The 16,918-nt window shown below is 39.7% G+C and overlaps 1 protein-coding gene across 2 annotated transcripts in view; it reads left to right on the top strand.

The window, feature by feature from the left end:
* Positions 1 to 16,918, top strand: part of HCN1 (hyperpolarization activated cyclic nucleotide gated potassium channel 1) — a 302,872-nt gene that overhangs the window by 62,080 nt on the left and 223,874 nt on the right. The window lies entirely within an intron of this gene.

Here is a 16,918-nt window from a genome sequence, read left to right as displayed (position 1 = left end):
AGCTGTATATCAAAAGGAACACCTGAGATGAGTTAAGATCATTAAGACTAATGCTCACACACAGTAAAGGATTTCTCCTCCCTTCAGCCTCACCACTGTGTGACTGAGGTTTCCTTTTCATTGTAGGAAAGTGAGTACAGTTTCCCTGAGGGAGGAATAGGTTGTATTCCTTAACAGAGTGACTGACTGATACCTCCCTGTAAAGCTTGGCTTTAATGTTTTAAAGTTGTTTTTATTACAGTTTTTCCTTGTAACCACATTGATTTTTAATTAAAAATCACAAATGTGGAATTCCTAGCTCTCTGGATATTTGAACTCTTCCAGAACCCTGTTCTCCAGAGAGGCTATGATTTTTCCATTTCTCCCCCCCTCTTTTTAAAAAGTTTGGCTTTGAAGTTAAAATTCAATTTTTAACTATGATTAAATGCTGCAGTTATTCATCCACCCATTGTGCTATTAAATTCAGTCAACTTCTACCTCTGGTCTGCTTGATGGTATATTGTTCTATAGGACTCATTTAATGCAACCATTCTTCATGGTTTGCACTTCCTTTTATTGCATTTTGGTAAATTTTATCTCTTATGTTAGACAGGGAATCACACTATTGTTTCTTTAATGATAGGAACATAACTGTCCATGCAGTCACCTTCCTGAACCTGAGCTCTGAATTTACCCAGTTGTTATCTTACCATAAATCTGGGGCTGCTGCTGGAGTTTGTAATGCATATTTGTTTTTCAGATGTTGTGGGAGAGAGAAGATTTTTCTAATATAATAGGCCTGACCATTATTTTTCATGAACTATCTTCTGTTTCTCCCTTCCCCTTCACTCCCACCACACATTCAATACTTTTTTTTTTAGCATAAGGGAAGCTATTGCTTGCTTGCCTTCTCTGAATTTTACACAATATTCATGTGATTCTATGCCATGAAATGGAGATGGGGGGTGGGGGAGAGCATATAGTCTTCAATTTGTAACTGAGAATCAGTAGGACAGGGTAAACCAATTTATGCATGTCTGTAACTAGACTTTTTGTGAAATGGACCAGTTACTGAATGCTAAGGTAATTTTAAATTGTTTGATATTCACTTAACATTGAGCTCTATTCAGTTCTCTCAAGCTCCTAAACTAATTCTGAAATTCAGTAACTAGAGTTAAGATTGATTTTTTTTTTTTAATTAATAAAACGGGAGCTGTTCATGAAGATAGCAGCATGAAAGCTTTGGGGAAAATAGTGTCCTGATTTTTTCCAGTGAAAGTAATTTGATATCATTAGACATTAATACATATGAGCACAATTTTGTCACATCCATTACTTGAGTCATGAATCTGTTTTCCAATAAATGGAATAAAAATCTATGAATTTTGATCCTCTGGGTGAGAGAGTGAAGAGCGTATGAATGAACTGAATAAACCCATTGCTACTTGGACAGAATTACCTGAAAGAGTTGTAGTAGCCTAGGCAAGAGCAAATTGGTAGGAACACGAAGGACCAGATAGCAACACTGAAACATGGCAAACCGTTAAGTGTCCAAAACGTCAGTCCTTTTTGGGGTCTGATATAGTCTTAAAATAACACAAACACTGAGTCTTTGAATTGCCTTCTATATTTTGATCCTTTAGGGTTCACATTTTCAGTATTTTTTTTCTGCAACCCTGAGGGGTAGAAGCTACTTTTTTGTTTAAGTATCAAATAATTGAAAGTTGAGATTCTCAGTTGTATAACTCAGAACACCAGGAGAAAAATGCAAGATATTATAGACTCACATAAGTTGGCAACACTGAAACTTGCATTAGGTTGTATAAATTACACATCTTCATCGCTATATAAATCATCATACTCCAGAGCAGAACAAAGAATATAACTATATGGCTATGTAGCATTACCTTCTTTCCCCACCCCTGCAGATGCACACCCATTTATGGAAAAGAGAGGGGTAAACAAGTTGTTATTATTACAGAAGTGCTGAATTGAGATTGGAGTCAGGTGTTCGGTGCAGCACAAACACAGGGAAAGACAAAGTAAGCTGTTTCATTCAGAGAACCATCTAATGTAAGACAAACAAATGAGTGTGTTAAACAGGGGAGAAGTGAGGTGAGAGGGGGTAATAGCTGAAAGATCACAGTTGAGTTGGGGAGAAAAAGTAAAACAGTTCTATTCTGGGCAAGTTAAGTTTGAGCTGATGGCAAGCCATTCAGGAACAGATAAGGTACAGGGTAGGATGGATGGAGACAGATCAGGCTCAGATGGGTAGAATCATGAGCCATTGGTGTAAAGATGGTAACTGAAATTGGTGCTTTCATCCACTCAGACCAGAGAAAAGGACACCAAATGAGAAGAGCAGGGGCCAAAGATAAAGCCCAGAAGGACCCTCTCTGTTTAACTGTCACCACAATGTTTGAGCACATTGGAGAGTGATGGAGGAGGAGCTGGACTCCCCAGAAGATGCTAAAGGGAGGCATGGTAAGAAGGAAGAGGAAATAGAAGTAGTGGTAGGAGGGGAAGGAGAAGAGGGAGGAGATGATGATTCAGAGAAGTGTGGTAAGAATGAAAGGGCAGAGTTAGTGGTAAAGCATGGTTTAGCAAGAGCAATGCTCCAAATGGCAAGCAATTAATGAGATTACAGGCAAGAGAAGTCAGACTAACCACATTCTGCTCCTGGCCTGGTGAATGGAACACTCTGTTCTTTAAAGCAACCGAGGGGACTAATGTGAAGAGTAAAGGGACAAATACCTGAGCACCAAAGGGGAGAATGACTTGGACAATAAATATTTGAGATCCAAGCCTAGTAGGGAAACATTTGTTTCTACATAATATTAATGTTAATTTTCGAAAATAAAACCCCCACTATTCTATAGGAATGGTCCAAAATGCCAAGATACTTTATTGGCATATTTTGAGCCATTTCTGTAATATTGTGTTATAATGTGAGCAGGTGGAGTTGCTTCCTTGTTTTGGCCTAGTAAAGTATTTACCTGAAAATCTTGGATTTTACTCCCAGTTGTTGAGTTCTTTACGTATATTAAAGCGTGGGTGTCTACTAATGAGCCTATCTAAGGCCCTATTTAAGTGGCCCCCATTTTGGTAATATCTGAGCATCTCACAATCTCTTAACATAGTCACCCTTGCAAGACCCCATGAGGTATTATCCACAGCAAAGTGAGACAGAGATACTAAGCGACTTTCCCAAGGTCACAGGAAGCCTTTGGCTGAGCAGGGAATTGAATGTGGGGATCTCAGGTCCCAGATCGGTGCCCTACTCACTGGACCATCCTTCCTCCTGTAGTGTTAGGAATTGTGTGGCATTTTCCATACTTACAAATGGAATATTCAATCAGGATAAGACAAGCTATGGATCAATGAAAAGCCAAAACAATACCAAGCAAACCAGCACTACACACAACCTGTTCACATGTGCTACTTCAAATAATATCATTCATGTGTTTTTGCAGAAACATATGTAGCCATTGATGTAAGCGGCTTAAATAATTCAAAGTACAGGCCTACTATACTACTGCTGCTTTGCTGACAAATCTGTCCCTAATGTATATCGTAATTTTAGAGGCTAGTCACATTTTGAAATGTGAACATTTCTTGTATGCACAAGAAGATATTTGCAGCATTCAGGAAAACATGAAGTAAACACTAACTAGTAAGAGGTGTAGTTTGTTTATTATTGGATTTCTTAATGTTTTCTCCCAGTTATATTTTCAGCACCATCATTCAAATAATCCATCTGGATGGATGGGTATGAAGTAGATGTATAATTACATTAAATGCAGGTTGGATTAAGTTCCTTTTAGTCCAAATAAGCAAGGGCACAAATGATATTTATAAAATAGGAAAGTAGAGTGCAACCAGTAGCAAAGAAATCTCTTCCAACAGCTATAGCAACCTCACTTTACACAACATGGCTTCAGCTGGCTGCCTACACTTCTTATTTTGTGTGTGTGAGTCAAAGGTGAACCCTAATGCAAACATATAAAAGCTTTTGGAACTAAAAAGCAGATAGTGTGGTGGTGCTATCCATTTAAGACTCTTCTACAAATCAGTGTTATCAAACAAGTAGTCCCAGGAACCAGGAGTGCATTTGAAATAAGTGATAAAGGAAGACATGAAGCCCCAGAAATACATTTTAATTGGGCCCCAAAGGAATGTTTGTCATCACACTGGGAGAGAAGCAGAATAGTAGAAGTTTTCCAAATGCTGCTAAGCTCACTGTGGTCTCTCAGAGGCAGAGAATCCCAATACTGAGTTGTACCTCTTTCAGATGGACTAAATCTCAGATATGAGACAGTATTTCTAAACTGGATGCTTGCATGGTAAGAGGCAGTTAAAACTCTGCTATTTCAGCTTGATGATTATTTAACAGAGTCATTAAACTACTACTGCTAAAGTGGGACACTCACACTCAAACACTAGTTTCCATCCTTTTCTAATCTCTAAGCAACAATTCTGAATTGTCAGCAGAGAAATCAAAGAATCCAGGAAAGAATAGACTCTCACTCCTGAAATGGCTTCTGGGATACCCCTGCTAAAGATGTCCAACAATTTATGTGGCTATATTGATAATTACATTTTATTATTGATTAACAGGAAAGATCCTTAACACTTTATTTTTTTCCAAAGGACTGGGAGGTAGGGGAGAAGAAAGTCCAAATAGTTCAGTAAAGAAAATTTATTTCCAAAAAGGAAACCTGAGCACACTTCTTTACTGTTTGGAAATTTTACATAGGATCACAGAAGTTAAGCATTCTCCTGGAGACTATCCCATTGCCCATTCTAAATGAGGTTTTGATGACATTCAACTTAAGTGTTCCTTTTCATAACTGAATCCTGGTACTCCTGGTTGTAACTTTGTATACCATACTAAGGACTAGATTGTACCTGTGAGACACTTAATTTTTTTGAAAAATGAAAATGAGTACAATTAAAAAGTCAAAACAAATTAAATGGCAGTCTCAGCCATTTGCCAACAGATCTGCAAAGCAGAAGGTATTCCTACAACTAAACAATGTGAATCCTGATATTTACTAGTACTGTATAGTCAATGGGAGACTATATGTGAGACCTGCAACCATTCATTAGAAGCAGAAAAGATTATACATTGACTGTACTTTTATTTTTAATAGGAGATAATCACAAGTTCATACTTCTGCAGAAATCTTGAAGCAACTACAATTAGTAAAAAGGATGACTTTAGCATTACAAAAAAGTTTATGAAAGGAATATTTGTTTGATATTGGGTGGATTGATGGAGTTGGCATTCTGGCTTTGTACATTTTGTTTTCTCTACCATCAGTTTCCAGTTATGAATTGCTTTAGTAAAAGTTAATTGTTTTTTTTTAAAGTGTGTGGCCTAATAAAGCACTGGACTAGGACTCAGGAGATGTGGGTTCTATTCCTGGCTGTACCACTGATCCGCTGTGTGATATTGGGAAACCACTTCCCCTCTTTTGCCTCAGTTTCCCCATCTGTAAAATGAGGATAGTTATACTGACCTCCTTTGTAAAGTACTATTAGATGCACTGCAGAATAGTGCTATTTAAGAGTTTATTATTTTATTACTAATGCTGATATACTCTGCATAAAAAATTCTTACACTGTGATAAACAGCTGTTTTATCAAAAGGAAGCAGAGAGTGTGGAAACACAAATGGGAAGCTCCTTTTTTTTTTTTTAAACTGCTTAACTTAAGGGTTTTTTTTTCCTGAAAAATTGAAAGGATTTTGATGTATCCTTTATAAGATGCTGGATCTGGAGATAGTGAATGTGATTGATAACCATTGCTGAATATTCCCTTTATCAGGATTTAAAAAAAAAAAAACTTTTAAACTCTCCCAGCAGCATTGTGGATGGCTTCAATTTGTGACAATTAACCAGAGGATTGTGCTGTTCAAGAAGTGTTTGAGTGGATTAACTCCAATGAAATTGAGATAACTTCTTGTTAGTTTTCTGTATAGTGCCTAGCACAGTTGAATGCTAGTGCTTGATTGGAGTTTCTAGGCACCACCATAATACAAATCAAAACTATTAATATTTTAATCTGAATGCTGATGTCTCACTGTCTAAAACTGTTGGAGCCTCCAAGGTTATAAGTGTCGTTTAGTTTTGTATTCCTGTGGTGCCTGGAGTTCCAACCTGAAATCAGGGCCACGTAGTGGTAGGCACCGTACAGACACATGGCAACAATTGAGCCATGGCCATTTATATAAATTGAGGATCTGTGCCAGAGACATTAAGTGACACACAGTCTAGAACTGAACCTGGGATATGAATTTAGATCATCTATTCCCAATCTAAAGGCTTAACCAAAACACCATCCATTCTCTCTAAACAATGTAGTCATAGCAACGTTTGAAGAGCTTTTTTTTCTGTTTATCCAGATAGTTTGATATGTCCATCCCACAGTATATAGGTACTATTCATCTAATTTCTGAAGCATAATTTCCATCTGAAAAGAGCATACTCTCCTCCTTTTTGTCATAAGTACATATTTTACTTTGACATAGCTGAGCCATCTGTAGTTGTCATTATTAATGTTAAGTCTGTACAAAGAGAACCCTTGCATTGAGTTTTAAAGGTGGTAATCAAGCCCATCTTGACTTTTTCCAGGGAGTTTCATAGCTGATTAAAAATAATAAATATATAATAAACACACATTGCTCCCAGTGGTTTAGTATTCTGTTTCAAACTTCTGATGTTTCCTCATTATGGATTATGATGGATGTTAAGGGTTCAATTCTGAAAGGTGCTGAGCTGTCTGCTCTCCTTCCTGCAAAATGCTTAATTGCAAACTTGAGTAGTTCCATTCAGTTCCAAGACACTGAAGGTAAGAGTTGAGTGCACAGCACTTTGCAGGATCAAGCCTCAAATTGTAGAGTTCACAGCGAACTCCATCTTCTTTCTTTATTCAGTTCTGCCTTTTCCCCACATCATGTTAACTATAAATACAAAACTAAGCTTATTACAGCTAAAAAGTAGAGTTTAGCAAGCTGTAAGCAGATTGATTTGCATAATAAGCAATTCTGAAATGTTGCTTAATATTGATCTTATCTGTGTACTGCACAGTTAAATTTAACCAGTAGGAGTTAGTGTTAAGACATTTATCTCCTTTCAAACTTGCCTTGGGGTTTATGGAAAAGCATAGAATACTGTAGTTAAACATACCTTTAGATTTTAGAGGACAACCCGTTAATAGCACATTTATGAAAATTCATTTAAAATCACAACCACTATTTTCATAGGACAAGTAAAGAGATTTGTTTAATCTGCACTATTTTTAAAGCAATGTTTTAAAACCATGTGAGAGGGTTTTATTGTTAGAGAACTAAATAAACACCTTACAGTAATTAACCTTCCTGGGGACAGGGAGCTTCTGACTCTGGACTTGGTTGTCTCTATTACAAAGTTTAAGCTAAAAACAATGAGGAGTCCTTGTGGCACCTTAGAGACTAACAAATTTATTTGGGCAAATTAATTTTAGTTCTGCAGTTTCACGGTGACGTCTGTTTTTGAAAGTTTTTTTTGTTGAAGAATGGCAACTTTTAAGTCTGAGTGTCCAGGGAGATTGAAGTGCTCTCCTACTGGTTTTTGAATGTTCTAATTCTTGTTGTCTGATTTGTTTCCATTTATTCTTTGGCCAAACCGGACAGTCTCTATGCAAATGTACATGGCAGAGGGGCATTGCTGGCATATATCACATTGGTAGATGTGCAGATGGTGTGGCTGATGTGGTTGGGTCCTATGATGGTGTCCCTTGAATAGATACGTGGACTGAGTTGGCAGTGGGGTTTGTTGCAGGGGTTGGTTCCTGGGTTAATCTTTCTGTTGTGTGGTGTGTAGTTGCTGGTGAGTATTTGCTTCAGGTTGGAGGGCTGTCTGTAAGTGAGGACTGGTCCATCTCCCAAGGTCTGTGAGGGAGGGATCGCCCTTCAGAATAGGTTGTAGATCCTTGATATGCTGGAGAGGTTTTAGTTGGGGGCTGTAGGTGATGGCTAGTGGCGTTCTGTTAATTGTTGGGCCTGTCCTGTAGTAGGTGACCTGTAGTAGGTGACCTGTCCTGTAGTAGGTTCTGGGTACCCTTCTGACTCTGTGAATCTGTTTCTTCACTTCCCCAGGTGGGTATTGTAGTTTTAAGAATGCTTGATCAAGATCTTATAGGTGTTTGTCTCTGTCTGAGGGATTGGAGCAAATGAGATTGTATCTGAGTGCTTGGGTATAGACAATGGATCTTGTGATGTGGTCTGGATGGAAGCTGGCGGTGTGTAGGTAATTCTAGCGGTCAGTAGGTTTCCGGTGTAGAGTGGTGTTTATGTGACAATCGCTTATTTGTACAGTAGTGTCCAGGAAGTGGATCTCTTGTGTGGACTGGTCCAGGCTGAGGTTGATGGTATGATTTGGGCATTAGAATTTATTTAATCACAAATATTACCATAAACAGAATGTTGTTCTATTTGTTTGGTACTAGGGTTGCCAGGTGTCTGGTTCTTGACCGGAATGCCCAGGCGAAAAAAGGGACTCTGGCAGCTCCGGTCAGCACCGCTGACTGGGCTGTTAAAAGTTCAGTTGGCTCAGGACTGGCAGGCTCCCTACCTGGCTCTGCCCAGCTCCCAGAAGCAGCAACATGTCCCTCCTGCTTCTAGGCATGGGGCGGCCGTGGGGCCTCTGCACGCTGCCCCTGCCCTGAGTGCTGGCTCCGTAGCTCCCATTGGCTGGGAACTGTAGCCAATGGGAGCTGTGGGAGAGGTGCCTCTGGGTGAGGGCAGTGTGCACACTCCCTGTGGCTGCCCCATGCCTAGAAGCCAAAGGGACATGTCGCCGCTTCCCAGGAGTCACGTGACGTAAGCGCCGCCTGGAGCCTGCACCCCTCACCCCAACCTCCTGTCCCAGCCTTGAGCCCTCTTCTGCACCCAACTCTCTCCTGAAGCCTGCACTCTTCTTGTGCCCCAACCTCTGACCCCAGCTCGGAACTCCCTCCCGGAGCGCACACCCCACAGCCCCTTCTGCATCCTGAACCCCTCAATTCTGGCCCCTCCCCAGAGCCCTCATCCCATCTCTCACCCAACCCCCTCCCCCAGCCCTGAGCCCCCTCCTTCACTCCAAACCCCTCAGCCCTGGCCCCACCCCAGAGCCTGTACCCCCAGCAGCCCTGGCCTACACTCCAAACCCCTCACCCCCTCCTGCACCCCAAACCCCTCATCTGCTCCCACACCCCAACCCAATGTCCCAGACCGGAGCCCCTTCCCACACCCTGAACCCCTCATTTCTGGCCCCACTCCGGAGCCTACACTCCCACCCTAGAGCCTGTACCTCCTCCCACACCCCAATCTGCTGCCTCAGCCCAGAGCCCCCTCCCCCACTCCGAACCCTTCACCCCCCCCCCCCCCCCCGGCTCCTGCATCCCAAACCCCTCCTCTCCGGCCTCACCCCAGAGCCCTCACCCACCTCCTGCATCCCAACCCCCTACCCCAAACCAGAGAAAGTGAGCTGGTGGGGGAGAGCAAGCAAGAGAGGGAAGGGGATGGAGTGAATGGGGGCAGGGCCTCAGAGAAGGGGCGGGGCAAGGATCTTAAGCTTTCTGCCATTAGAAAGTTGGCAACCCTATTTGATATACTTCAATTGTGATAATATTGCTATAAAATTACAAACCTTAGTTTTTCCATCCTCTCTGGTAAAATACAAGTGCAGTTTGATATGAAGTAGATGAAAATTGCAAACTAGCCAAAGCCTTAGTTTTTGCACCTACTTTTAGTATTTTAATTAGATATGCCATATATGAACTAAGCAGTTATTTAAAATGAGTGGTACTCATAAGATGATCTTATTCTCTTTTAAAGTCCACCTGTTGCCTTTGCTGCTATTCAGCTTTCACCTGTCTCGGAATTGATTCCTTTTGAGCGTTTTTCCTTTCACATACTGTATTACACTATACTCATTTCTCTCAGTACATTTTCAGGTGAAGTAGACATGATTTTTTTTTAAGTCACTGGAGTTACAATGCTGCCCCATATGGAATCAACAAAAATGTGGGTTTTAGCATTTAGAAGATGGCAGAGTAACATGATATTCCAATACTTCATAATGCAGTGAAGTCTGTTTTCTACTTTGGGTATGCTGTATGGTATCAGGTATGTTCAGGTTAAATCAGGTTTAATGTCTATACTTTAAACATGCAAGATAGTGCCATAGAAAGATGCCCAGCTGCTGTGGATATTTGAGCTTTGCTATCTCATTAATATAGCTCTCCATCAAGGCGAAGTGAGCCTCTGATGAAGATTGAACTTGTAACTTGCAAATGTGATCACACTGTTTTATGTCTGTGTATGTGGGTGCCATTACTCTTCAAAATGGAACCATAAAAATTAGTTGTGTGGGAAGTAGCCTTATGGGAAAAAGTAAAAAAAAGAGCTAAATATCAATTTTGTATGTTCTAGCTAATCTAGATTTTTCAAAAGAGGAGAAATAACTATTTTTTTCAATAAATATATTCAATTGTAGATTTTTTTTTTTTTTAGAAAATCCATTTTATAATTAAAAATAAGACCATAGAAGAGTATGAGAGTACATTAGGCACAATGGTCTGCTCAAGATTTTATCATGGATATCTGAGTGCCCATCAGAGCACTAGCAACCCTGAATGCTTTTTTATTTTTCTACTTAGACTTCAATACCCCTGCTGGATCTCTGGTCTTTGAGATGTTTAAATACAATGGTGGGAACATTGATGGCTTTTGGTCAGACAAACAGAAAATCTACCTTATGAGAAAAGAAAAGGAGGACTTGTGGCACCTTAGAGACTAACCAATTTATTTGAGCATGAGCTTTCGTGAGCTACAGCTCACTTCATCGGATGCATACTGTGGAAATCGCAGAAGACATTATATACACCCGATGAAGTGAGCTGTAGCTCACGAAAGCTCATGCTCAAATAAATTGGTTAGTCTCTAAGGTGCCACAAGTCCTACTTTTCTTTTTGCGAATACAGACTAACACGGCTGTTACTCTGAAACCTACCTTATGAGAGGAGACTCAAAGAGCTGGGCTTGTTTAGCCTAACCAAATTAAGGCTGTGGGGAAATATGGTTGCTCTCAATAAATACATCAGAGGGAAAAATACCAGGGAGGGAGAGGAGTCATTTAAGGTAAGCACCAAGTTGATTTGAGAACAAATGGATATAAACCAGCCATTAACAAGTTTAGGCTTGTAATTTGATGAAGATTTCTAACCATCAGAGGAGTCAACTGCTGGAACAGTCTTCCAAATGGAGCAGTGGAGGCAGAAAACCTAATTGGTTTCAAGACTGTGCTTGATAAGTTTTTATGGAGGGGATGTATGATGAAATTGACTACAATGTTAAAAACAAATTCCCATCACCAGCCATTGGGGATGGGACACTAGATGGAGAGGGCTCTGAGTTACTACAGAGAATTCTTTCCCAGGTGTCTGGCTAGTAGGTCTTGCTGAAGTGTTCAGGGTCCAACAGACTGCCATATTTGAGGTTGGGAAGGAATTTCCCCCTGGATCAGATTGACAGAGACCCTGGATTTTTTTTATTTATTTAGCCTTCCTCTGTAGCATGGGGCATGGGTCACTTGCAGGTATAAACTAGTGTAAATGGTGGATTATCTGTAACTTGAAGTCTTTAAATCATGATTTGAGGGCTTCAATAACTCAGCCAGAAGTTATGGGCCTATTTACAGGAGTGGGAGGGCAACGTTCTCTGGCTTGCAATGTGCAGGAGGTCAGACTAGTTGATCGTGATGGTCCCTTCTGGCCTTAATCTGAGTCTACATGTGTTAGCAACAACTGATAAACCAAATCATCCTAGGCAAAGGAAAGTTGCCAACCAAATGTAACAAGAAAAACTAAAACTATGGTAAAAAGGAACACAAGAATTCAGTAGGACATTAAGAAAAAGGTATTAAGGACTAAATTCCAGATCATATGCTAGAACAGAAGGAAAGGAATACTACACAATTTCTCTAGTTTTGTTCAGTACATGATTTCCAATATGCAAAATCATACTCAAATACATGAATTGCATTAACATTTTAAACATGAGCTCTGAGAGAGTTCTGAATATGGCAAGTAAATAATTCCTTTAAATAAAAATAAATTTAATTGACATTCTGTACCTCTCTTGCTTCTGTCACATTAATACAAGTTATAATAAATATAATAATGAACAAGAGATACTGTCCAAAGCATGACCTCATTTCCCATCAATGTGTTAAAGATGTCACCAGTAGACTTAAAGCACATTCCAGAAAGTGATTACAGCTGATTCTTCTTGGCAATGAATGTAAACTGACATTGGTCTCAGGCTCGATAGTGAAATATTTAAGCCTTTTGACCTAACATGTAGTACGCATTGTTCTTACTCTGCTACCATGGAGAAAATAAATGCAAGAAGTAAACTTCACTTCAGGCACACTTGGAGATAAAACTTGCAGTCTTTTACTCAGGCAGAAGTCCCAGGACATGAGTGGGACTTTAGCCCAAGGAGGACTGTAAAGTATTCCCTTACTTCAAACTTCAAGATCTGATGGAACATGAGCCCAAATGCATTTGTAGCTGACACTCTGTATGTCAAGGTATCACTGTGAGTGTAGTAGTACATCAATCCTCTCTAGGTATCTGGCATCATGCCTGTGTATCATGACCTTGGAGGAAAGCATTGTAAGAGCTCCAAGCACTGGGCTCTACAGGCTTTAGCCCTCAATAGGTGTCCATAAATGCTCACAGATTCTGTGATAGGATTACTTTCCTAGGAGTGTCAGAAATAAAGGGTGCAGATACCCGACATGCAGTGATTTTTAACAGTCACAGAAAAAACAAAACAGTTCCTAATTCAGCCCATTATTTGGCCTTCTCTCAATAGCCAGCTCCCAGGCTGCTGCCTCCAGTGTTTCTACTCACCTGTAAACTCTGGCTGTCTCCTGCGTCTGATCCCCTCTGATCTCAACATACTACCTCAGTTTCCTGAATGCTAGGGATTATAAAGCCTTCTATAGGTTGGATGGTGAATGTGATAACCATGCTTTCTGCAGGTTAGATCCATTGTCTCCTTCAGCTGGAGTGAACTGAATGTACCTAGTAATGAGCTGACAGGTTCATTACACATTGTTTAGTTCACTATGAGTTCTAAAAGGAACATAAGAATGGCGATACTGGGTCAGACCAAAGGTCCATCCAGCCCAGTATCCTGTCTACCGACAGTGGCCAATGCAAGGTGCCCCAGAGGGAGTGAACCTAACAGGTAATGATCAAGTGATCTCTCTCCTGCCATTCATCTCCAGCCTCTGACAAACAGAGGCTAGGGACATCATTCCTTACCCATCCTGGCTAATAGCCATTAATGGACTTAACTAGATAAATTCATAGAGGTTTTCTTTTAAACCCTGTTATAGTCCTAGCCTTCACAACCTCCTCAGGCAAGGAGTTCCACAGGTTGACTGTGCGCTGTGTGAAGAACTTCCTTTTATTTGTTTTAAACCTGCTACCCCTTAATTTCATTTGGTGGCCCCTAGTTCTTATATTATGGGAACAAGTAAATTTTTCCTTATTCACTTTCTCCACACCACATTTTATATATCTCTATCATATCCCCCCTTAGTCTCCTCTTTTCCAAGCTGAAAAGTCCTAGCCTCTTTAATCTCTCCTCATATGGGACCAGTTCCAAACCCCTAATAATTTTAGTTGCCCTTTTCTGAACCTTTTCTAATGCATGTATATCTTTTTTTGAGATGATGGGACCACATCTGTACACAGTATTCAAGATGTGGGTGTACCATGGATTTAAATAAGGGCAATAAGATATTCTCCATCTTATTCTCTATCCCTTTAATGATTCCTAACATCCTGTTTGCTTTTTTGACTGCCGCTGCACATGGCGTGGACGTCTTCAGAGAACTATCCATGATGACTCCAAGATCTTTTTCCTGATTATTTATAGCTAACTTAGTCCCATCATATTGTATGTATAGTTGGGGTTATTTTTTCCAATGAGCATTACTTTACATTTATCCACATTAAATTTCATTTGCCATTTTGTTGCCCAGTCACTTTGTGAGATCTTTTTGAAGTTCTTCACAGTCTGCTTTGGTCTTAACTATCTTGAGCAATTTAGTATCATCTGCAAACTTTGCCACCTCACTGTTTACCCCTTTCTCCAGATCATTTATTAATAAGTTGAATAGGATTGGTCCTAGGACTGACCCTTGGGGAACACCACTAGTTACCCCTCTCCATTCTGAAAATTTACCATTTATTCCTACCCTTTGTTCCCTGTCTTTTAACCAGTTCTCAGTCCATGAAAGGATCTTCCCTCTTATCCCATGACAACTTAATTTACATAAGAGCCTTTGGTGAGGGACCTTGTGAAAGGCTTTCTGGAAATCTAAGTACACTATGTCCATTGGATCCCCTTGTCCACATGTTTGACCCCTTCAGCTTTAGATATTGCTTAAGTCAATGCAAAAGATGGAAGCATTTTGATATAACTGGACCCACCTAATGAGAATAGTTACATGGCAGCCAGGCAACCTGATCTACATGGTATCCATATTTAGTAACGAAGAAATAAGTGGGGTAGGGAAAGAAGATTGGGCCTGGATTATGTATCATTTCATCAGCATTCAGCACCACAGCAGTAGCATAAAGCAGAAAAACAAAGAAACTTGGAGATATAGGAAGAGGAGCACTGGTATCAAGAACCAAGGTGTTTCTAAATGGAACTGAGAAGAGCAAGATGATGATCAGGAAGAAGGCTCTGCAAGCTGTGCCCGCTCAGTCTTCTGACAGCCTAATGAGCACACCTCACTTGACCACCTGACAGAACACCGCGCCTGATTGACTGGGGAAGCTAACAGGCTTGCTCTGAAACCCAGTCAGAGCAGTTTGTTGACTTCTCAAAGCATGGAGCCATGATTGTGATAGCTCCTGTGACTGCTTGCTCCCAGCCCTGCCTCGCCTCACTTCAGGTAACCTGGTTCTGGCCCTGAGCTCTAACTTCTGCTTTGTCTCTGATCCTGGGCCCTGATTCCTGGCTACCAATGCCTGTGCTAACAACTAGAACCAATGGAATGTTCTGTTAAAAATCAGTGGCACGACATGGTTCTCATATCTTGCTGTCAGCGAGCTAGATATTCCTTGATTTCCACCTGCAAAAATTCTTGGCACTTAAGTAGCAGGGTGGGATATTTTATTAACAATTGGTTGTTGACAGGGTGGCACTGTTCAAATTCCCTTTTGTTTTCCCCTTTGAATTTCACATTTTTTCTTAATTATCCTTTGTCTAAAATAATTGGTTCTAATATCTGATCCCTGTTACTCATTTCTACTGATCATGCACATGCACTATTGTCTCCTGCTACTCTGACTCTCATCTCTGACCCTGGTGTGTCAACTTATATAAATTTCAGGATTTCTAAACCGTATGGTGCTTCTTGGCCAAGTCTAAATCTCTTCCCACACAAAGATCATCTTCTCAATAACCTTACAAGGTATCAGAAAAAACAACTTAATTCTAGCAGCAACTGGATTTGATCAGTTTCTAGGTGACACTTTAGCAGCTCTGTGGCCAGATAGGACTTTATTGATAGAAATGTGTATAGAGCTCAGGCTTTTCTGCTGCAAAATACAGATTGTCACTGCTTTTAATATAAAGCCAAATTTTGCACTTTTTCTGTAGGACAATATTTTCCACTATAAAACTCAACACTAATCAGTATTTAACTTTGTTCTGATGGCTGGAATTCTAAAAAATTAGGAAGAGATAGAAATCACTGTGATTGTGATTTTTTTTCTTAACTTTTGACTTCTATTCCATTATCACTTTCTTTCTTAGTAGTAATTTACAAAAACAATTATCTGGGGAAAAATAGGTATTGTTTGTTTTGTTACACTTCTTTAAGCAGCTTTATCTATATTTTTTCTTGTTTGCTACTATGTTATGTTTCATTATGAAAACACTGAGCTTCAGAGCATGTTTAGTGATATATATTTCATGCTGTTCTCAACAGCAAGGTTTTGTGGATAGTAATCCAAAAGCATTTGAGATCTCATGACTAGAGCTGGGCAATTTTTTTCTGGTGAATGGTAAATTTGCAAAAAATGCATATTTGGGGCACCAAAATTATTCCCAAATTTGGACAATATGGTGAATAATTTTAGCTGAAACAAAAAAGATTGAAAGATTTTGGAAATGTCAAAACAGTTTTTTTTGTTTTGGAAATGTCCATACCATTTCATCTTTTTGTTTTGAATCAACATTTTGGAAACAAGATGTCAATTTGAATAGACATTAGAAACATTTCATTTGACCTGAATAAAACCTTTTTTGTTGTTTTGTGAGCTAGGATGGGGAAAATTTTTGTTCAGAATTAGACATTTTACTTAATTTTTTCAGGTCAGCCATCAAACTGAAAAAATCAATTATTCACTCAGATCTATGCATGATTCTATGTTGGCCAATAACAATTAAGAATATATAAAAGTATGCAGTAACTTATACATTCTAAAAAAATTGTCCATAAAACATTAGACTTTCAGAATAAGACTTCGTTAATAAATCCATTCTATATCTGCATCTGAAATATGTAGGCCACAGAGGCAAGAATGTGTCCATCATTCTGCTCAATGTCAGTTAGAATTTTCTGAGCTTAAACTCTGATTAGTTCCATAGAAACACACTAATATAATTAAGGACTATGCTGAAAAGTGCAGGATTATTGGTATTGATTAGTGCTGAGGTTTCAAAGTCTCAGTACTTGTGGACAAGTAAATACACATGTATTGGGTCACTTCTTTTTCAGTTCAGCTACTGCTGGAACAGGATGTGTCATCTCATCTGAGCTAAGCTTAGAGAACAAATATGTGACTTGATATCTCTATTAGTTCTTGGCACTGCTGCCAG

The sequence above is a fragment of the Chelonia mydas genome, chromosome 5, assembly GCF_015237465.2.
Source record: "Chelonia mydas isolate rCheMyd1 chromosome 5, rCheMyd1.pri.v2, whole genome shotgun sequence".
Classification (NCBI taxonomy): Eukaryota; Metazoa; Chordata; order Testudines; family Cheloniidae; genus Chelonia; species Chelonia mydas.
Note: the sequence above shows the minus strand (reverse complement) of the source record. Positions and strands in the feature narration are given on the sequence as shown.